Raw genomic sequence first — 22187 nt, forward strand, 5'->3', positions numbered from 1 at the left:
ATGTATCCCTCAAAGTTGAGCTCCCAGGAGGGAGTCTGTGTGACCTAGCTTGCTCACGCACTCAGCTCTGTGGTCAGGATGTGGCAGGTCCTATGTTTGGGGGCCCAGAGGGAGATGTACAGTTTCCCCAAAGAAGGAAGGGAAGTAGGCAAAACAAAAACTCATCATCCCTCATGCTCTCCAAGCTAGGAGTTGCTGGTGGGACTTAGCTGGGGCTCCCTGCCTGTGTTCCCACTTGTTCCCAAGTGGGTTTTCTCTGCATTTGGCAGTGGTGGGCCCAGAGTATTCTATTCTGTGGCTGGTCTCACGTTACTCTATTGCTTGGAAAATCCTTGAATATCATTTGAATGTCATTTTCAACCTTTCCAATTTTCCAGCATTGATACAGATTTTCTTTGGTCAGCTGGTGCTAATTTTGAGAAGGAGTTAAATTCAGTGTTTGAGTCATATTTTGAGTTGTAGGAGCTATTTCTGGAGCAGGTTGGCAGGGTTTGTGGGTGGGATGGGAGAAGGAGGGCAAGAAAGAAGTTGAATGTAGCAACTTTCACTGAGTAAAGGAATACAGGAGCAGGGATGAATTTGGGGGGAAAGAGGCAATATATAGATTTTTAATTTTTTTTATGTTTATTTATTTTTGAGAGAGGGAGAGAGAGTGAGCGCGAGTGGGGGAGGGGCAGAGAGAGGGAGACACAGAATCCGAAGCAGGCTCCAGGCTCCGAGCTGCCAGCATAGAGCCTGACACAAGGGTCAAACCCACAAACTGTGGGATCATGACCTGAGCCAAAGTCAGACGTTTAACTGACTGAGCCACCCAGGTGCCCCTCAAGTCTTAATCCTTAGGAGTTTGGAGATGTCTAGTAGGTCTTTGCAAATGTGGGCTGGATTACTCAACTTCTCTTCCACTTGGGCCACAGTTTTCTGCTCATTCCCCCTCTCCTGAAGGTCTGGCCGTCACCACCTGCTTCGTCTTTGTCCACAGTATTTTGTGTCTACCTTGCCACAAATGAAAACAACTACCATTTTAGGAACTTATGCGTTGAACACATTGAGCATTGATATATATGTTTTATTTCCATTTCAGACCAGCCTTGCAAGATAGGTCTTTTCTGTCCTTGTTTTATAAGATAAGGGAACTGAAGCCTAATGAGGTCACCTCTGCCCCGTTTCTGCATGGTTTTGTCATCAGCCATGGTGGGACTGGTGGAGGTTAGCTGGAGAGGCAGGATGGTTCAGGGCTGAGAGCAGGCTCACCGCCTGATTTGAATGTTGGCTACATCACTCACTGGTTGTGTAACCTAGTTAGTCTCTCCACCACTCTGGGCCTCAGTTTCCCCATCTGTAAAGTGAGGGTAATCACAGAACATACCTAATTGATTCATAGTGATAACTAAGGGAATTAATGTACGTAAAGCACTTAAAACGGTGCGTGGTACGGCGTGAGCACGATGTAAATGCTCGTCATTGTTGTTACCTTTGTGTGTGTGTACTATACAGAAGAGAACTTTCCTGGGTGTCGGGACAGTTAATTTGCTGTGGGATTTTGAGGCGGGTTCATTTTGCCGTCGGGGATTCCATTGACTTGACTGTGGAATTAGGAGGCAGATCACATGTTCTGTAAGGGCCTCTTAACACTTGGTCGAAATGCATGAGGGGACAAGGAATGTTTTTGTGTGCTCTCTGAAGTTCGTGCCACTCCCCCAAGAGTAAGATGCCAGGAAAGAATCGATAAAGGGTGACTGTCAGGATGGGTCCTCCTGGACAGAGCCTCTGCCCACAATGTCTCTCGCTTGTGGAGGTCAAACAGGACCAGCCTTATATACACAAGCATGAGAGGCCGTAGGGCAGAGCAGTGGGGCTTTGAGAGCAACGGAGCCAAGCACGGGGTGATCAAGGATGTGGCAGCAGCAGTGAAAATTCAAGGACTCACACACCTTCAAGGAAAGAATTCTTACTTTTCTTTATGACCTAGAGCCTCTGATGAGTCCCAGGGACCCTTTCTCCAAAGAGTGTTTTAATTGGTTAGTCAATTAATTAATTAATTATAGAGAGACGGGGAGAGAGCGCGCGTGTGCGTGCACAAGCGGGTGAGAGGGGCAGAGGGCGAGAAAGAGAGAGAGAATCCTGTGCAGGCTTCACACTCTGCGTGGAGCCTGATTCAGGGCTCATCACAGGACCTGGAATCATGACTTGAGCCGAAGTCAAGAGTCAGATGCCTAACCAACTGAGCCACCCAGATGCCCCTCCTAATAATGTTTTTATGTATGTATGTATGTATGTATGTATGTATGTATGTATGTATTTTGAATATTTCTCCCCTACATATAATTTATTGTCAAGTTAGCTAACATACAGGATATACGGTGTGCCCAGGGTTTTAGGAGTAGAGTCCCATGATTCACCATTTACGTACAACATCCAGGGCTCATCCCACCCAGCAAGTGCCCTCCTCCGTGCCCATCACCCATTTTCCCCTCTCCCCCACCCCCCTCCATCAACCCTCAGTTTTGTTCTCTGTATAAGAGTCTCTTACGGTTTGCCTCCCTCTCTGTTTGAAACTATTTTTCCCCCTTCCCTTCCCCCATGGTCTTCTGTTATGTTTCTCAAATTCCACATATGAGTGAAAACATATGATGTCTGCCTTTCTCTGACGTTTTATTTCGCATGGCGTAATACCCTCCAGTTCCAGTATCCTCCAGTTGTCGCAAATGGCAAGATTTCATTCTTTCTTATTACCAAATATTATTCCGTCGTATATATAAACCACATCTTCTTTATCCATTAATCAGTTGATGGACATTTGGGCTCTTGACATGATTTGGCTATTGTTGAAAGCGCTGTTATAAGCATTGGGGTACATGTGCCCCTATGCATCAGCACTCCTGTATCCTTTGGATAGACTCCTAGTAGTGCTATTGCTGGGTTGTAGAGGAGTTCTATTTTTAATTGTTTGAGGAACCTCCACGCTGTTTTCCAGAGCGGCTGCACCAGTTTGCATTCCCATCAACAGTGCGAGAGGGTTCCCGTTTCTCCGCATCCTCTCCAGCATCTGTTGTTTCCTGAGTTGTTCATTTTAGCCATTCTGACCGGCGTGAGGTGGTATCTCAGTGTGGTTTTGATTTGTGTTTCCCTGATGAGGAGTGACGTTGAACATCTTTCCACGTGTCTGTTGACCATCTGGATGTCTTCTTTGGAAAAGTGTCAATTCATGTCTTCTGCCCATTTCTTCATTGGATTATTTGTTTTTTGGGTGTTGAGTTTGGTAAGTTCTTTATAGATTTTGGATACTAACCCCTTATCTGATATGTCATTTGCAAATATCTTCTGCCATTTCATCGGTTGTTTTTTGGTTTTGTTGATTGTTTCCTTTGCTGTACAGAAGCTTTTTATCTCAATGAGGTCCCAGTGAAAGACCTAAATGGGAGACAGGAAACCATCAAAACTGTAGAGGAGAAAACAGGCAACAACCTTTTTTACTTCAGCCACAGCAACTTCTTACTCAACACGTCTCAGAAGGCAAAGGAAATTATGTTTTTAAGTGCACAAAATAAAATACAAAGGACTATAATGGCAACCAGTTTTGTTAAAATATAATTAGCAAATATATGTATCAAATTGGTGATTTAGTGATATGTAGGCTTCTTTGTAACTATACTAAAAGCAAGCTCAAGCTCTCATGGCAGGTCTAACAGCTACCTGCATTTTGAAATAGTGACAACAGTAAATATTTTGAAATATCCGTGCAGCATTAATGTGATATGAAAACACCTGTGATTTCTCTTGGTGATAATGTCTCCAAGACAACTGTGGTTTGTTGCCTGCATTCACATTTGAAGGAAATGCTAAATTCCAGTTAGAGATTAGTGAAAATAAAGCTGTAACATTTCCCCCCATTCAAGTTTGTGGATCCTCTGAATTCATGCCATCCAGATAATGTCTATGATTCTGTGACCCACAGGCAGACGCGGAATGATACATAAGTCATGAGGCATGCCAGAGGCCAGGGAAGAACAATTTCTAAACAAGAGCCTGCAGAATTCCTGTTTGTCAGGGGGAAGATCTCCCAGAGAGTGTGGAAATTAGAAAATCCCCTCTCCAAAGGGCAACACGTTCATTGTAGAGGCAACTTCGGTGGCACAAGGGGTTGGGAAGCAGCATGACTTCGCATGCCTGTGCCCACAAGCCAGGTGGGGCTGGGCCTCCCTCATTTCTGACCTGGGTTTCTCGCAGAGATCGTGCATACGGACAGGGTGTGATTTCCTGTCAAAGTGCAATAGGGTTAAATATATAAAAATGCCAGCTTCTCACCCACAGTGCGACGGACCAGTGGGATGATTTAATGCAGCTCTCAATGGCACTGTTAAGATTTATGTGGATAATCATCCCTATGGAGGGGATGATAAGTTATCACACTTATTATTTGCATATAGAAAGGTCCTTCTTGAATTCTCTGCGTTCTTACAGCTCAACCCTACGCTTGAGAAGAAGGTGAACAGGTTTTAGATTTAATTAGACAGTACTAGAAAGGTAAATTTCGGGGATGTAACACATCAATAGTAGACTATGTATTGACACTAAAAGAAAGAAAGGAGGACATTTGTTTCCTGGTGCAGGCAAATCTGGTGTAGACACAGTGATCTCTGAAGCTTTAATGTAAGCCACGAACTCGTTCTAGAATGTTTGCACAGGGACCGTCATTTCTGGATAATTTTATGGCTATCAGCGCACAGGATCTGTGAAAGCCAGCTGGTGAGACCAGACTGGCAGACTGTGAAGTTAAGGCAGAGACCTGTGAGTCTCTCTCCACATGCGTTCTGCCTTTTTCTGATCATGTGGGAGTTCTTGCTAAAATTTCTTGGTATTCAAAAAGGATCTTTGAAGAAGTTAGAAACCATTGCTCTAGAGGATAGGCAATTACTTCCATGGAAATGCAATTTCAAATTTATTCTCAGCAAATTTCAAGAGACATCAGCATGTTCAGCTACTTATATAATACATTTCGGAGGTATGGCTTTTATGAAACAGCATACTTCGTTTCATATACAAAACTTTATTTCCTTATCTTTTTCATTTCTTTACTAATAAGTCCTTATTATAAAAACACTAGAATCTCAGTTTTTAAGTTCTATTTCAACATTATGTTAAAACTTATGTTCGTGAATAAGCTTGAGTTCGTAGCTAGAGACTGGTCATAAAAGTTTCAGGTTGCGATAGTTTCTAAGGGAACCACTGCATTTAAATTTGAGCTCAAATTAAATGAAACAAGGGAAGAGAGTTAACGGAGGCTCTTTGCTCATCTTTGGAAAATATGAGACGATGGGTAAATTTATCAAAGAAAAGTAGTCTATATCATGTTTTTGTGAGGTGATTCATTTACATGGCAATACATTTTTTTTCTTGTTTGAACTGATGGAATTTGGGGGTCGGATGGAATTCTGGAACTTTTCTAAAGGACGAATGAGAGATATACTTTTAATTAGATGATTTTGTTTTTCTACCATGGGAGTAACTTACTTGTAACTGTAGTGGAGAAGTGGAGAAAAGCAGTAGGTGTCCAGAAGGTGGAGAGCCAGTTGCCACACGGATTGCTTTACAGACACGGAGAGTCTCCAAGTTTTTTTTTTTTTTTTTTAATGTTTATGTATTTATTTTGAGAGAGAGAGAGAGAGAGAACAAGCAGGGGAGGGGCAGACAGAGGGAAACAGAGAATCCCAAGCAGGCTCTGCACTGTCAGCTCAGAGCCCAACGTGGGGCTCGAACTCACGAACTGTGAGATCATGACCTGAGCTGAAATCAAGAGCTGGACCAACTGAACCACCCAGCCACCCCAAGTCAAGTTCTGAAACCTAGCAACTGCCCTGGGAGGGCTCAAGAATTCAGAATGTTCAAAAGGAATTCAGTCTCCAGTGTTAGAGGCCAGGCTGATACACAGTGTTGGATCTACCAAGGATAAAGGATAAAGTTAATGGTTAATCTTCCAGGAAAATTTCCCAGCATAGTTGCCTAGAATTATGGAAGCTGAGAACCATACTAGGGAAACACACTTGCAGCCCAAATTCTTCCTGCTCTACACACTTCTGCCATTCTACTGATAGGGTAAGGATGTCTAAGAATTCTACTACAAGAGAGGATTGCGACTTGGTGATGGTCATTGGAGGAGGCTATGGTGTCTGATGTTTAGGACAACCTGTTAAAGCACAGGTCTCCTGCTGGAGAGATGTGTTGACAATGTAGAAGTGCTCAGTAGGTAAGCTTCTATAGGGAAAAAAAAAGGACTTTCAGAATTGGGTTTCTCGAAGAATCATTCAGGAGGCTAGCCACCGTGCCCACCTCCGTAGCTTCTAAACAGAACAAGCAGATTTAGCGGGCTTGTGCTCGGCGGCCGCGTGGCTAAGGTTGGCTGTGGAGGCTGGCTCGAGGGGATCCATTGACTCAGGTTTGTTCTAATGATGTGAAAAGGTCAACAGATTGGGAGAATGGCATGACAACACCTTATGAAGCTGACATAATACTTTTAAGAACTAGCCAGGAAAAAAGTCTCAGCTCTTCCCAAGGAACATTTCCATCTTACAGGACTAGCCCCCTCTCTCCTGTTATCCGAACAACCCCGTGTCCTCAAAAGCTGTCTGGAGCAAGGCCCAGTTCCCGGGATCCCGTGTGCAGACTTGAGTCTCTTGTGATTTAAGGTGTTGAGGATGAAGGAACCACCATCAGGCCATTTGCTTATTGTCTGTCTGTTCTTGCAACTACCACGGCAGGAGGACTCATTAGATGTGCTCTTAGTAGTGGCATTTTCAAGGAGGTACAGCCAGGTTAATTAAAAGCAAATCTTGTGAAAGGTAATTGTTTCTTTGATTGTAATCACTGATTTTGTAGGGAGAGTGCAATGAGGGAAGAGGGCTTAATTTAGGTAGCAGCTTGACTTTAAGACACCTGGTTATGCTCCTGAAAAACAATGGATTTGGAAGTACAAACGAAATGAAGTCCTCCAAAGAGTGAGTTCATCCTTGAAGAACAACAAACAGTGCATGTCTTGTGGGGGGGGGTTGCAATATGGGGAGCTGGAGCAAATACTCCAGGGAACCTTGCACTACCCACCAATTCTACTAATCCGATCATCTGAACGTTCCTTGTGGGCTGTAGGCTCTTCGGGGGGAAAAGTGGATCCCTCTTGACTTTTGCATTTTTACAGTATTCACAGATACTTGGCACTCAAAATATTTGTTGACGGAATAAGTAAAGGGAGGAGGAGGCTAGTTTGGTTCAGTTAAGGTCAAGGATGTAAGCACTTGCTACGGTTGTATGCAACATTGAGACATAGGCCGTGTTTGGTTTCCGTCTCCTTTATGAAGCTGTCTATACTACTCCAGGAAAAGGAGTGAGTGGCCCTCACTGATTCCATTGAACGTGTCCTGATGGGCCCGCTCTCCTGACTTACCCCCTCGGCTCACTTTCCTACTCTTGCTGACTCACAAATTCAGAGACAGTGAATGTGGGTAGGTACAGAGTGATGTAAAATAATGATCCAGCTCACCAAACGGTGTTTCCCATCTCTGGGGAATGCCTGCTCCAAGAAGGTTGTTATTTCTGCTGCTCAGCTTCTCTCCATGAGTTAGGGGCTGCCTCCCAGCCTTCTAAGACATCTGGACTCCTTGGCGTCTAGATCTAAAAAGCAAAGCATGGCAGAGATGAACTATCTCCTCTTTTGCCAACTCAAGGCTCATTTGTTGGAGGACTCCCATTTTTCCCCTAAGAGGATTCACACATTCTCTTAAGTAACCCACACTGAAAAAGATCTCTCTTAAAGGGGAATTTGACTACCCACGGTAGGGTATCAGAAGAATAGCATCATTTATACAAGGGATACACATGAGATATGCATTCTCTACAGTGATACTTACCCCCCAGGAGGCAAAAATTGATTCTCAAGGTGGGGAGTGAAAAAAATCGTAGATATTACAATGGTTTGTGGACCTTTTACAGGGTCAAGGTGCATAACCAGAGTTACAGGTACTAAAATGTCTTGGGGAAGGGCGATTAGGAAAAAGCTAAAAAGGCTCCTTGTGGGGGAGAGGTGATGATGAAAAGCAGGCTGAGGAACACTGATCTACAGTAAGTGAGGTCATTTTATGCACCGTGTTTTGAGGTCCAGCTCACATCCGTACTTTTCTAGGAAGCTTTGCTTTCCTCTGTGGTGTTCAGTGACACCTTCTGAACTTCTCTGAAGCCCCCTGAAGGAGATGAGAGGAGCCCATTCAAGTGAGGGCCGGTGGGGTGGGCTGTGGGTTCCAGAGTGGCTCACCTGCCGTAGGACACCCATGGGTGCTCCGTAGGTGCGCTCCCCAGGTGCCGTAGGACAAGTGCAGAGGCAGGAGTTACTGGGGCCTCTAGACAAGATCAACCCAGCTGGCAGGATGTGAAACACCTTCGGGTGTTTTCATTTCTTTTATGTTGGTGTGTTGGTCGACTTCAGCGTAGAGCCCTGGGACATTCATTCATTTGATTAGGAATAAAAAACAAAAACAAAGTCTGATGCCTAATCTCCTTATGAAAACAGATTCTCCCCGGGTATCTTGCCTAAGGGGCTAGTGGTTAGGTTTCCACCATTGCCTGATTTCCAGAGCACCAGCAATTTGGTAAAGTTAGTTACTCACTTCTCTGACCCCCGGAACTAGGAATCTGACCCCAGGTACTAGGATTCGGTGCTAACCACGGATTTAAAAAAAGGGTCTGCTACAGAGAACCAAAGAACTCACAGCTTCTTTACCCTTATCGGATCCATGTATCTGAGAAAATGACCCACCACGGGCAAAACTTCCTGGCCAAGGAGAAGGAATGCCGTCTGCATTGAGAGGAAGCCTCGCACAGGCTCCGGCCTCGAGTGAGCGCAGCTGGCATGTCAGCTGGATTCCCTGCTGGTGGCAGCCGTCATCATGCTTGCTGCGTCAGTCAGCCCTCAGAATTTGCAAAGAATGTGACCCTACTTGGGGATCATGAGAAAGCCAGTGGCAATCTCTCGGTACCACAGGTAGCTTTTCTCTACTGCTCCGTCCCGGAACACTCTGCCACGGAGTTCATTGCACGTACTTGATTTGAGTGGGATGCAAACACACTTGTGATAATCCCTTTTCCCTTTTAAACGGTTGGTATAGTATCCAGTTTACGTTTTAAAAACTCATTTAACAGTACAGTATTTTAATAATGGGGGCATGGGTGAAGGGGAGAGGGAGATACAGGCTTCCAGTTATGGGATGAATAAGTCACGGGGGTGAAAGGTACAACAGAAGGAAGAAAGTCAATGGTGTTGGAATAGTGTCGTATGGGGGCAGGTGGCAGATACACTTGCGGTGAGCACAGCGTGACATAACATTTAAAAAATAAAAATGCATTATTTAATTCCTAAAACATAAAGCATCCTTAAAAACAGACAGTGGATTTGACTTACAAATCTCTTTGAATACATATGAAACCAAACTAATAAAAATCGATAGCGAGGACGAGAGGCTGTAAGACTAAATTAAAGTGTGTGTAACACACACACACACACACACACACACACACACACACACACACACACAATAAAGCATCGTTCAGTACAATAGCAAACAAATGATTCCTTTAAAGAAAATCTCTAAGGTTTACCAAGAGCAATGGAATCTTCATGGTTTTGAAATAAATCAAGGCTCTTGGCACAATGCTAATTTGCATAAATCTGCATCCCACCCCCACCCCCAACCCCAACCCCCACTCCGTGTGGCTAACTCCAGGAAGGAAATGTGCTTTTGTTAATGGGCTAAACAAATCTATTGCATATTTCATATTTACTATGTTTGTCCTTTCTTAAATATTAAATATTTGGTTTCAAAATAATCCGTTTTATACTGCCCAGGGTAGGAATGACAAGACCATAGTTGAAGGCTACAGGTCATTGCCTGGGGGGCTCACAGTGACTGAAGTTATCAGCTGTGCCGCTACAGCCCTTGGTTCTTCGCACACCAGCTAGCTCACTGAGCAGGCGTGATGCATAATGCATGTATATTGACAAAGCACTGTATGCAGAAACTCCCAGACCGACATTAATATATGTGACATGCTGGAACTTACCTCTCAGTGGACTCCTCTGAGTCAAGACCTGTTCCACAACCGACTGCTGACCCATTCTGAGATTCAGATATGATGGCGAGGTGCTCTTGTGGTTCCTGCCAGCTCAGCCAGCCAAAGACATCCAGGGCCTGGAGGAGAGAAGGTTGTCGTAAGAGGATGCCCATCCCAGGAGAGAAGGCCATGCTTGGCTCTAGTGTAGGATAAGCCATCAGAGCCTGGAAATCAGGAGGCTGGGCTAGGTAGGTCAGGTCGCCAAGAATTCGCTCTCTGATCTTGGGCAAGCCAGTTAGTTTCTTTGGATCTCATTTTCTTGGACCAAACTGAGACATTTGAATTAGATAATCTCTCAAACTGAACTCTAAGTAATCCTGTAAGCCCTTTCTCTTTTTCTGAGAAAGCAAAACACTGAGCTGCTAGTTGCCCATCTGTAGGGCAGCAGATGCCCCTTAAAGTAGCTGCACCTGCATAGCTGTCCTTGGTGTCCAGATGTGCCGGTATCCGGGGGGCCTAGTGTTTCTTCTCCCTTCCAGTTTCTTCAAGATAAAAAGTGAGACCTCTAGCTCTCAGCTGGATCCTTTCTAGATTCATTCTGATGCCGCCTGTTAATTTATAGGATTTGTATAATTATTTAGTCATGTGATATATTTAAGGTTTAAAGAAATTCTTTTCTGTTAATATTTATTTATTTTTGAAAGAGAGAGACAGCATGAGTGGGGGAGGGGCAGAGAGCGAGGGAGACACAGAATCTGAAGCAGGTTCCAGGCTCTGAGCTGGCAGTGCAGAGCCTGATGGGGGGCTCGAACTCACAAACCGTGAGATCGTGACCTGAGTTGAAGTTGGATGCTCAACCGAATGAGCCACCCAGGCACCCTAAGATTTTTTATATTTATTTTTATTAGAGAGAGAGAGAGAGAGAGCAAGCAAGTGGGGGAGAAGGGGAGAGAGAGAGGGAGAGAGAGAGAATCTCAAGCAGGCTCCACACTCAGCACAGAGCCCAGCACCACAACCCTGGGATCATGACCTGAGCCGAAATCAAGAGTTGGATGCTAAACTGACTGAGCCACCCTGGTGCTCCTTATCGTGTAATATATTTAAAACTATGTCAGGATCAGGATATGTTTTACCTGAACAAGAGTTACTCTTTTAGAGAATTACTTTTTTTGTAATGTTCCTATGCTGCATTTAATAATCTCTGCATCTCTTGATAGTGCTTTTGGATTAGTAAGCCACCCCATTTGTATATTCATTGGGTTAGAAATTTGGAAGCTGCTATTTATTTAGTAGGTCTCCAAATGAAGTCCATTGTGAAGGGAAGAAAGGAGCACAGTCTCCTGTACTGTAATTGAATTCTAAGTTTTCTATCCACCATTATGTAGGATTGAGCACTATAAAAACTTCTAAATTTTAGCTGTGCTGCAGTTAAACCAATAGACTAAAACCTAGTTTGAATTATAGCTGTGAAATTGCATTATTCTAGAAATAATTCCAGTACAAATGCCATAAAATATGATGATTTTTTTTTTGGACTTAGGCTCCTCCCCCCTTCAATTTCCTTTCAGATGGTCTTATGACATCTTATGGCCGTTCAAAGCTGATTTACAACTGATAAGATGCATTAGTCAAACGTTTACTCATCTGCCAAAGTTGGTACTGATTGAAATGTTTTACATTTCCTATCTGTTTTGTCGATAGCTTTAGGGTTCTTCCTGGCGCGGGCTTCTGGGGTGTGCTCTTGCTTTATTCCTGCTTATCACCTCAGTCGATCAATCAAGTATTCGTTTCAGTTGATTGTTATTCATTAAGTCTTCTTTGAAATTGTTCAGAGAAAGTTAACTCCTATCTGTCTTGTATTTCAGATCCTCTGCTTGAATTCCATGAAACCGGCAAATAAAGCTTAATTACTTCAAGGGAGAAGAATGGATCTCAAACATGTGACCTGAAGGCACCCAGAAGAAGAGCTCTTGCTGACTTGAAAAGGGACAAAATATGGTGAGGGCTCGCAGATAAGTCAAACATCAGATCGCATAATTATACTCTACAAAATGTCTTGGCCCGTCTAAGCCCCTTTGCTAAATGTACTTTGCAAATACTATTGTGTGTTCTACAAAGCAGAGACCCTGCTCTGTGGGCGCTCAGTTCCTAATACTGTTGTTGACATTCAGTGCAAGGCTCAGGGAAACATAATTCTTGACAAGTAACCCAGTCCATCTATGTGGAGATGACCATCTCTAGATGAAAGATAATCCTTTTCTTGCCAATCAGGTAGAGCTATGTCCTTTTAAATATAAAATTCTACAGGGGACAGGTTTACTGCACTTGTGATGGATGCATATATATACGCATGTATGCTGCTGATGAGAACCTTTTCCCCTTGTTTGGGTCTCCAGAGAGATCCCCACAAAAGGTGGGTGTTGGAGGGAGTAGGCCAGATCCTCTCTCCCTGCTGATGGGCTCCAGGGAGGGGGCATCGCCTAGGATGGGAGCTGGATGGCCACTGTCCATGCCTGTGCCGTTTGAGGAGGGAAGGGCAAGGTTCAAGGGCTCTGCTTGTATCTGGGAGGTTCTCTGGCTCTGGCGCAGTGGCTAATACCAGCTCTCCTACTTCCTGTTTCCTACTGCTCAGGGCTTCCCTAGGAGCAGGTGCCTTCTCCCTCATTCTTGCACTTTCTCTGTGCAGTGATGAGAGTCCGGGTTGGCCTGTGCTCCTGCACTTTTCTGAGGAAGTCTCAGGGTCTAGCACCGGAGAGAGAAGGCTTCCTGCAGCCTCAGCCCAGACTGTTGTCCGGTCCTGTTTTAGGTGAGGAGCCGATTCCTCGATCCTCATTATGACCATTTCCCCGTCTGCTTTTAATCTACAGGTGAGAAGGAGTGAGCATCAGGACCCCTACTCCATCCCAGGCTCCAAAGCTTCAGTTTATTGTCTGGAGATCCCCTGCAGGCCAGCATCTGTATTTTGGCTATACCGAGCAACCCCCTCCCCGGTGATATGGTGAGCAAGAGGTCTTTATTGAAGACAGTACCTCCCAGAGAGCTTAAATGAGTGCCGACAGTCCGGGGGTTTCTGAGCAGGGTCGCGGAATCAGAGACAGCTCCGAGGTGAGAACAGCACCGACAGACAGATATACAGCAATTGTCAAGTGATAAACACTCCCATGCTCCTGGATCATGTCAGTGTTTGGCCTTCCTCTGGTTCTCAAAACCGACTTAGGCCACGTTCCTAGTGACCCCCAGTCTTTTGTTTGATGCTTCCCTCTCACCCTTCCTTTCCATCTACTTTCTCCTCTTTGAAATGAGAGCTTGGCCATTCACAATACGAAGAGTGGGTTAAAGCATATCTTGATGATAATTTTTTTAAAACCGCATGAATTTGCAAGTGCTTCTTAATGATCACAGTGAGCACATGAAGGGGATATGTACACAAATGCATGTACCTACATATGTACACGTGGCAGATGAAATACACATGGATATTTATACACAAATGTATACATGTGAAATATATATGTATACAGACATATGTGTGTATAATCCTCTGTTTAAACAAAAATTTGAAGATATCCATTCTTTGCTGTTTATGGCCCCTGTCAAATTTTAAACACATCTGAAATTTTAGTAGAATGTGCACCATCTCTTAGCAAAGGTCATGACATTTATTCATTCATTCATTCATTCATTTATTCATTCATTTCTCTTTTGGTGGAACAAAGCAGGTTTACTAACTAATTTGAAGCCAACAGTTGAGGTAACAATCTGTGGGATTTCAAAGAAATCCAATCTTATGGAACGTCTGGGTCTGTACCATGAAATCAGGAAGCTTTCCTTATGTGATATATATTAGCATGACTTGGAATATCTTCCATAGAGAACTCCCATCATATCTATAGTCAGGTAACTTTGGGAAATATTGTGTTAAATAGTTTCCTTTCAGTAGAACTAATCAGAGCCTTGAATAAGCTAGAATATATTGGGGATTTGTAAGGTGGGATAATCGTGACATAATGGAAATCATCATTTCCCGTAAATATATTGGACCGTAGAACCCTTTCTTCAAGGTGCATCTCATCAGATGAGTGTTTTATAGGACAAACTTTGGGAAATGCGTATCTAAAAACATCTGAAAAAAAACCCTATCTTCCCCCTATTAAATATTAGCTTACCTGTATTTTAGCTGTCTTTTATTTTTCTTATGGTATATTTTTATTGTCTTACTATTTATCTATCTATTTATTTATTTATTTATTTATTTATTTATTTATTTATTGCTGTCTTACTGTTTAGATGTATATGTTTGTCTTCCGTCTCTTGCCTAAGCTCCTTCCCTCGCATCCACTGGACTGCATACTCAGTGGGGACAGGGTGGTGGTTCATTTCTGTATGTCTCTTCCTCCCTTGCACCCTCCCCCAGCATAATGTCGTTCTTGAAAGAAACACTGAATTCACATTTGCTGAGTCGACATATGCCACTACATATGATTTCTGTTAGTTTATTTTTTGCTTAAGCCCCTGTCCCTCAAGAGCCCCCACAGCAACTTTCTTAAAACAAAAAGGAAGGAGTTGTACCTCCTGTGAGATTTCAGGGAGAGTGGCCACAAATAAATTATTCATGTCAGAAAGGGAAATGTAGCAATGATCTTGTTAATAGCGGCGCTGGGAGAAACCAGCCTCCAGATAGCCCACGAGCCATGGTTCACGCGCCAGGAACCGCGATCTTGCCACGGCCACCATCTTTCCTTATCCGAGCAGGTCAGATTCTGACGATGAGCCAACATTTACTTGATTCTGCACAGATTTCAGGCCCTGGACAACAACAGCAGAGAAGCACAAATGTCCAAACACAGAGCGCAAAGTCCTGTTCACCAACACCGTCACTGGGAACCCTTGCCGCCTTAGAACTCGGCTCAAGAAATGCCTTTTGAGACAATTTATGTCCGATTGTTGCTCGTCCTAGTATATCTTAACATTCTTAGAACACCAATAAGGCAAGATAAAAACAAAAATAAAAAGCAAAAAATGAGAAATAAAATCTTTGTTTTTACTTACTTCTTGCATTGAAATTAGCCGACGACCCAAGGTCTGAAAGTTGTCACCCTTAAAACTCAGACAAGATTTGCCTATACGATATTGTGACGTAATAAGAGTTATATCCTTGGTCTTTATCTCCAATTCTTGGCACAGACCTCCTAGGATCCCTAGAATTTAAGAGTGAGAGGAGCATCTCCCATGATTCATCATAAAGCCCTTTCAACCAGACCTGAGTTTATACTATTAAGGTGACTGTGGAGGATGGGGCTGGTTGTCAGGGAAGCCAAGCCTGGGATTAGAGGGGTAGGACTTTGAGCCATACCCCTGATCTCCAGGGAATGGAGAGGGGCTGGAGATTAAGCTAATCACCAGTGATTAAGAATTTAATCGATCATACCTACATAATGGAACCCCCACAAGAACCCGAAACCACAGGGCTCAGAAAGCTTCTGTGTTGTTGAGTACATCAAGTTGTGCCCAGAGAGGGGTTGGAAGCCTCTCTCCCTCCCTCCCCCTTACACATCGCCCTGTGCATCCATTTGGCTGTTCCCGAGTTGTATCCTTTATAGTAAACCTCCAAATAGTAAGTCAAACACTCCTGAGTTCTGTGAGCTGTTCCTAGCAAATTATTGAACCCGAGAAGGGGGTCATGGGAACCCTTCGTTTATAGCCAGTCTGTTGGTCAAAAATGCCAGAGGCTAAGACTTTCGGTTGGTGTCTGAAGTGAGGGCATTCCTATGGGACTCAGCCCTTAATCTGTGGGGTCTGGGCTGATGCCAGGTAGTTAGAATCAGCCTTTTCACCTTCTGAATCTGCTTCTTCGAATTCTCTCCTTCTCAGGTAGGTTGTCCATGTGTTGTCAGAGGTTGCTGCCGGCACACCTGGGCTCATGTCTTCCCGGTGATGATGCTAGCAATCCGTGGAGGGTGTCTCCTTTCTGATGATTCCAGCCATGTCCCTGTTGGGGGAGGGGGACCACTTTCTCTGGCCCAAGTGGCTGTGTCTGTCCCTGAAGTAATCACTGTGGTCAGGGGCTTGTGTTTCCTGGAGGGACCAAGCCTGAGTCATAAGTCTTAAATACGTTGGTTGGAAAGAGTTTCTCACAAGGGGGTTTCGTTACTGGAAGAAATTGGGGGGGGGGGGGAAGGGAAAGGGCGGGGCGGATAAAAGCTAGAATTACCACAGTCCATCCCAGCAACCTTCCAGAATGAAGCGGGAGGCAGCCTCGAGCATCCCCATCTTTGAGTTTCTTTACTCAAGCCGCTAGACTCACTGGTTTCATGCCTTTCAGTATTTTCTATGATGAAAAACGTGATCAAGAGGGCGCCCCTCATCAACATCTAAGTGACTCTTTCACACGTCTATACCCCGGAGACATTCTTCATGATGTAGTTGAGGTTCAATACTCACATTTCTCATGTTTGGAGTCAATTAAACCCATTTAAAGTCGAACAGCAAGCCCTCGCGAGGCTCAGGCTGTAGGGCCAGTGGTGATATGTAGATATGTCACCACAAAACAGGGAGCATCGCAGGGTGTGCAGTCACCACACCTGGTAATTGAATGTTATTTTGGGTTTGAGCCGAAGATACTCTTCAGCCGAATTGCATAGAGAAGCAAAAAAATTGATTGTCAACAAATTCATGGCTTGGATGTTATTACTCAGAATAAATTGCAAGGGGAAAATGGCCTTTATGAGGGTGTTGATATATTTTTAATAGAAAATCTCCATCCCTGATAGAGTAGATTACAAATGTTTCTAAGGAAAACCAGAACAGTAGGTTTATCATATAAGTGCTTTCTGCTGGTCTTAGTAAATTGAGTTCCTTCACTGCCAGGAAACTGATAGTATTTATAAACAAGAGACTCAAACACCCTCTCTATCACTGAGATTTTAGGCCATTTACATACTGTGCCATCATTTTTAATTACTAGGAAAAATGATGTGCAAGAAAACCAACTATTAGAGCTCTGTTGTAGAGATGGAGAGGAAGAAATCATCCTCTCGAAATGTGTGTATTTTTAATGCTTCCCTTAGAGTGTTGGCCTAGCCATGAAGTGGTTTGTGTGGGCACAGCGGTCTCTGATCTTGTTCTCCCTTTCACTGGAGATCGGTTTAGACCCTGTGGCTGCCGTGGGGTGAACCACGTCTGTTTACACAGGCTGGAGGGGCCGGTGGAAGAAGCGGGAGTCAGTGTGACGTTCCTGGGGTGAAGGCAGGCAGCAGTCTATAGCGTCCATTATCTTGTGTCCCACGCTGTCCGGAGGAAATGGATGGAGAAGACGAAGTCCTGGGGGGCGGGGCAGCAAGGAGGCATCACTGTCTCATCTTATGCCCCAGGGCTTGTCTGAACTGGAGCAAGAAAGGAAAGTCAAGTGTGATGAGGGTTGGAGAAACCCATCTGGAAAGCAGGCAGAGTGAACGGAACGGGACCCTCCTGACCACTACTTGACTTCTCTAGACACCTGCTGAAGGGGACATTAGCGCTTCCGACTCAGAAATGGCACCGAAACCAGGAGGTTCTTTCCCATTTCTGGGTACAGAGCAGCGAGTCACATCACACATCCAGGCTGAAGTAAGTCTCATGACACGCTGTCTGCCAGGCACACTCAGGACCTCTTGTCTACGACAGTCGAATAGAGCTTCTCGTATAGAATTTTATGAAGGCGGACGAAGGGATGTGTTGAGGGCCGCTACACTCTGGAGTGAGGCAGATGGATAGAGACGGGTAGACATAGCTATATACATAAATAATTTATGAGATAGTGTAATAGACACATGTGTAATTTATTAATATATGCAATACATGTAATGTATTGTTCTCTTACATGTATAATGTATGTGACTATTAACACGTTACATGTGACATTAATACACAAAACACAATACAGTTTTACTAATACATCTCTATCATCGATACTAGATTATGTGTGATGTGTGTGTTGCTCAACGTGTTTATTTACTGAGACACACAAGCAGTGCAGTGGGATGTGCCATCCAGCTTTGTGCCTCCTCGGGCAGTGAGTTCATGGCCTGTGTTTTGGGAGGAGCTCCTCTTCTGGCCCTGTCTGGGTTGGGGGGCTCCTCCCAGGTTCCGCTGACCCTCCTCTGGGCCCCATGGCCACCTGGGCTGCAGTTTGCTCCCTCTGTTTGTAAGGCCCTGATGACTTCCTGCAGAATATTAGCAGTCTCTGCTTAGGTGACATGTACTCGGTAGTAGATTTTCCTGGAAACTCTCCTTTCCCTCCCTGTGTCTCCAAAGCGCCAGGAAGGGATGATACCAGCCCACAGAATACAAGGACCTATGCTGGGAGGGCCTGGTTCTTCCCCTTGGTACGGTCGTTTAAACTCCGGTCTGCGTCATCTTATTGTGTTGACTTGGGGCGACTCCTGAACGTCCTCTGGAGGCAAGTTCATTTTTTCCAGAATGAATCCCGTGATTAACACAGAACCTGCCTGGTCCTGTATGTCCCGTTCTCTGATGGGCCTTGAGATCCACGAATCCCTGACTCGTGAGCACGGGAAGGGCTGAAGGGTTTGGGCCAGGACCGTCTCCAGACTGCCTCCACTCCACGGTGGCAGTGTGGCTTTGGTGCAGGCGGAAGGTTCAGTGTCCTCTGCTTCTGCCCTCTGGCCTGTTGGCTCCTGTGGTCCTCCCCAGCGCGGCCACCTCTGAGTGCTCTGAAGGATCCCCGGGCACCCCTTCCTCTTCACCGTGGCTGGGTCCAGTTCTCTCTCTGTGTGTTCAGGTCTCTCTCTCTCTGCTCAGTTCTGTCGGTGGCTGGCGTTTCTCTGGCTTCTCGGCTTCACGGGGCCCCGTTTCACTCTGAGAGAGGTGGGTCGTGTGCCAGAATCTGCTTTGTGCTGGGGGAGTCCTGGGGCCCCAGCTGTGGGTCCGCCGGCCATAGCTCCTCCTATCTACGACCTTGTATGGTTTCACAGTGTTTTGACTGTATATAAAACCCCTCTACGGAGCACATTTTTACTAGCTGCTGAAGAAAATGTCCCACAGATTCTCTATGTAATGCAATATTATTTCCTTGGAAGCATGTTAATTTTAGGGCGAGAGACTGCAGAAGGGTGGCTGGTATTAATTTGTGATTTATCTGTCTCCGGGAAAAATTAGGAAAATGGCCTTGTCTTTGGATCAGTTGAGGCTTATTTAATCTTTAGTCAAAGAATCTCCCTGTATTAGTTTCCCAGGGCTGCCGTGACAGATTACCACAAACTCAGTAGCTCAAAACGATAGAAGTTTTATCCTTTCACAGAAATCAAGTGTCGGCAAGGCCACGCTCCCTTTGAAGTCCCTGGTTGCGGGGGGCCCTTCCTTTCCCCCTGCAGCTTCTGGGGGTTCCTGCCCTTCCTCGGTCTGTGGTGGTATCACCCCCATCTCTGCCTCTGTCATCTCGTGCCCTCTGTGTCTTCTCTTCTGTCTCTTACAAGGACGTGCACCATTGAACTTAGAACCACCTGGTTAATCCAGGATGATCTTATCTCAGGTCCTTAATAACATTTGCAGGGGCGCCTGGGTGGCTCAGTCGGTTAAGCGTCCAACTTCGGCTCAGGTCATGATCTCACAGTTCGTGAGCTCCAGCCCCGCGGCTCTCTGCTGTCAACGCAGAGTTTGCTTCCGATCTTCTGTCCCCCTCTCTCTGTCCCTCCCCTACTGGTTCTCTCCCTCCCTGTCTCTCTCCTTCTGTCTCTCAAAATAAAGAAACTTAAAAGAACACATTTGCAAAAGCCCTTTTTCCAAGTCAGGCCACATCCCGAGGTTCCTGGCGGACTTGTCTTTGGGGAGACTACTGTTCAACCCCCTGGAGCCCCTCTTCCTATGGAGGTTTCTCCTCAGGGGGTGCACATTTTTATTTTTAAATCAGAAAGCAGATCTTTTCAATAATGTGTCTCTCGGGACAATGATTCGCAGATAGTAGACCATGACCGACAGCGTCGGCCTCACCCGGGAACTTGTTAGAAATGCAATATCCCAGGCCCCATGCCAAACCTACCAGAAACCGGCCCTGTGGCCCAGGAGTCTGTTTCAACAGGCCAGCCAGGGGATCCTGCTGTGCTTGAGGTTGGAGAATCTCTGCCGGGTGCCTTCAGAGGGGACCCACACCTTCTCCAGTACTGTGTTCCAGTACCCTGACTAGCTGGGCTGGCCAGGAGAACTCACAGCTCCCTGGGGCCGGAGGGCTCGGCCCTGTTCTCCCGCTTCCCCCACCTCAGGTGGAGCTGTGAGCCCCGAGAAGCTCCTGGCACCGCAGTCCACCCCCATCTTCTGGTGAAAGCTGAAGGGCCACTTGCCTGGCCTGAGGAAGAGGCATTACTACCCGCCTTGGCCCCCCTGGCAGAAGCAGGTTCTCAGTGACCCTGTGCTCGAAGGGCCCTTTGGGAGTGTTACAGGTTGAACTGTGTCCCCCTCAGATTCGTTTGTTGAACCTTGACCTCAGATTGTGACCTCATTTGGAGATAAGGTCGTTGCAGATGTAATTAGCTAAGGTGAGGCCTTGCTGGAGCAGGGTGGGCCCCTCCTCTCGTATGACTGTTGTCCTATAAAAAAGGGGAACTTGGACCCATAGACGGATATACACCCGGGGGGGAGGGGATGCGAAAGATTGCCGGCAAATCCCCAGATGCGAGGAGAGGGGCACACAGCAGACTCTTCCTCACGGGCCTCAATGGGAACCAACTTGCCCGCACCTTGATCTTGGACCTGTAACGTCCCGAACTGTGAGACAATATATTTCGGTGTTGAACCCCCCATGGTCTTTGGTACTCTGCACGGTCGGCCGAGGAAACCAAAGCAAGAAGCGTTTAGGGTTAATTTTCTTTTGTGAGCTGGCCTGAGTTCCGAACAATTAACTTCAAAAGAACTTTTTGAGCACAACTCATTTGTCAGTTGGGAACTGCCTCACAGCAAAGCAAAAGCTCTATGTCATGTTGACAATTATTTGGGACACGCAGTTCTCAGTTCCTGAGAGTGTTCAAGATGATATTTTTAGTGAGTTTTAACTGATTGTGGTATCTTAAAACGGTTGTCAAAAGAATAATGTTTTAGATTTTATAGCACTTTTGACCTTCTTCTTCTTCATCTTTATTTTCTTTTGGAATTATCCTTTATAAATGTTTTTTTCCCCTTAGAATCTCTCATTTGTTCAGAACTACAAATCATCACAATTAGATATGAAGGACTCAGCTGAAAATAAAAGCAAATTAATGTATATGTTGGAGGAACATTTTGCGCCATTTTTCTCTTCCAATTAGCCCAATTAGTCAGTGACATCTAGGACTGGTCTTCCAGAAAGAATTACGGGCCAGAAGTCCCGTTCTCCACTTTAATGAGTTCTTCCAAGAGAGCCGGTCATTCTGCATAAATTGATAAGTACGAGATGTCCTGGGTGATAATTCCAAGTGTTTATGCTGCTCTTCCATTGTTCATTAATTTTTGTCAGGTAAACTTAAGGCTTTAAAAATGTGAAAGAGGGGGGCGCCTGGGTGGCGCAGTCGGTTAAGCGTCCGACTTCAGCCAGGTCACGATCTCGCGGTCCGTGAGTTCGAGCCCCGCGTCGGGCTCTGGGCTGATGGCTCGGAGCCTGGAGCCTGCTTCCGATTCTGTGTCTCCCTCTCTCTCTGCCCCTCCCCCGTTCATGCTCTGTCTCTCTCTGTCCCAAAAATAAATAAAAAACGTTGAAAAAAAAAATTAAAAAAAAAAAAAAATGTGAAAGAGGTAACAATTCATTGGTGATGTGAAACTGCCAAAAAAGGTTACAGTTCTCTAACATCGGACATTTTTTTCCTCCCGTACCTCACAATGTAGGCCGTATGGCACGCGAGCGTCCACACACACACACACACGCACACACGCACACGCGCGCACACATCTCTTACTCTGATTCCTAAGTGGGCAATGTTAGGGGAAGCCAACGGAAGAGTCAAAGTCTCTGCAGTCGGTACTCATTCAGTAGATGCCACGCCACCTAGATTCTCCTCCTGAGAATAAGCGTGTATCTATTTCATGACCAGGAGAATCTGGAACTAAAAATGATGATAATGCTCTTCAACAAC

General features: G+C 45.3%; 1 protein-coding gene across 9 annotated transcripts in view; it reads left to right on the top strand.

Annotated features, from left to right (window-relative positions):
* The window catches only part of ATPSCKMT (ATP synthase c subunit lysine N-methyltransferase), a 249847-nt gene that overhangs the window by 186959 nt on the left and 40701 nt on the right, over positions 1-22187 (top strand). For 3 of the 9 annotated variants that reach the window (XR_006221609.1, XR_006221617.1, XR_006221619.1), the window contains 3 exons: positions 11958-12090; positions 12960-13090; positions 14889-15115. The gene's annotated coding sequence lies outside the window, so the exon portion shown is untranslated. Of the gene's footprint in view, positions 1-5912; positions 6094-6171; positions 6245-11957; positions 12091-12959; positions 13198-14844; positions 15116-22187 lie in introns of those variants that run through there. The other 6 variants (XR_006221618.1, XR_006221621.1, XR_006221612.1 and 3 more) reach the window with 6 other exon arrangements.

Source organism: Panthera tigris, chromosome A1 (genome assembly GCF_018350195.1).
Source record: "Panthera tigris isolate Pti1 chromosome A1, P.tigris_Pti1_mat1.1, whole genome shotgun sequence".
In the NCBI taxonomy this organism is placed as follows: domain Eukaryota; kingdom Metazoa; phylum Chordata; class Mammalia; order Carnivora; family Felidae; genus Panthera; species Panthera tigris.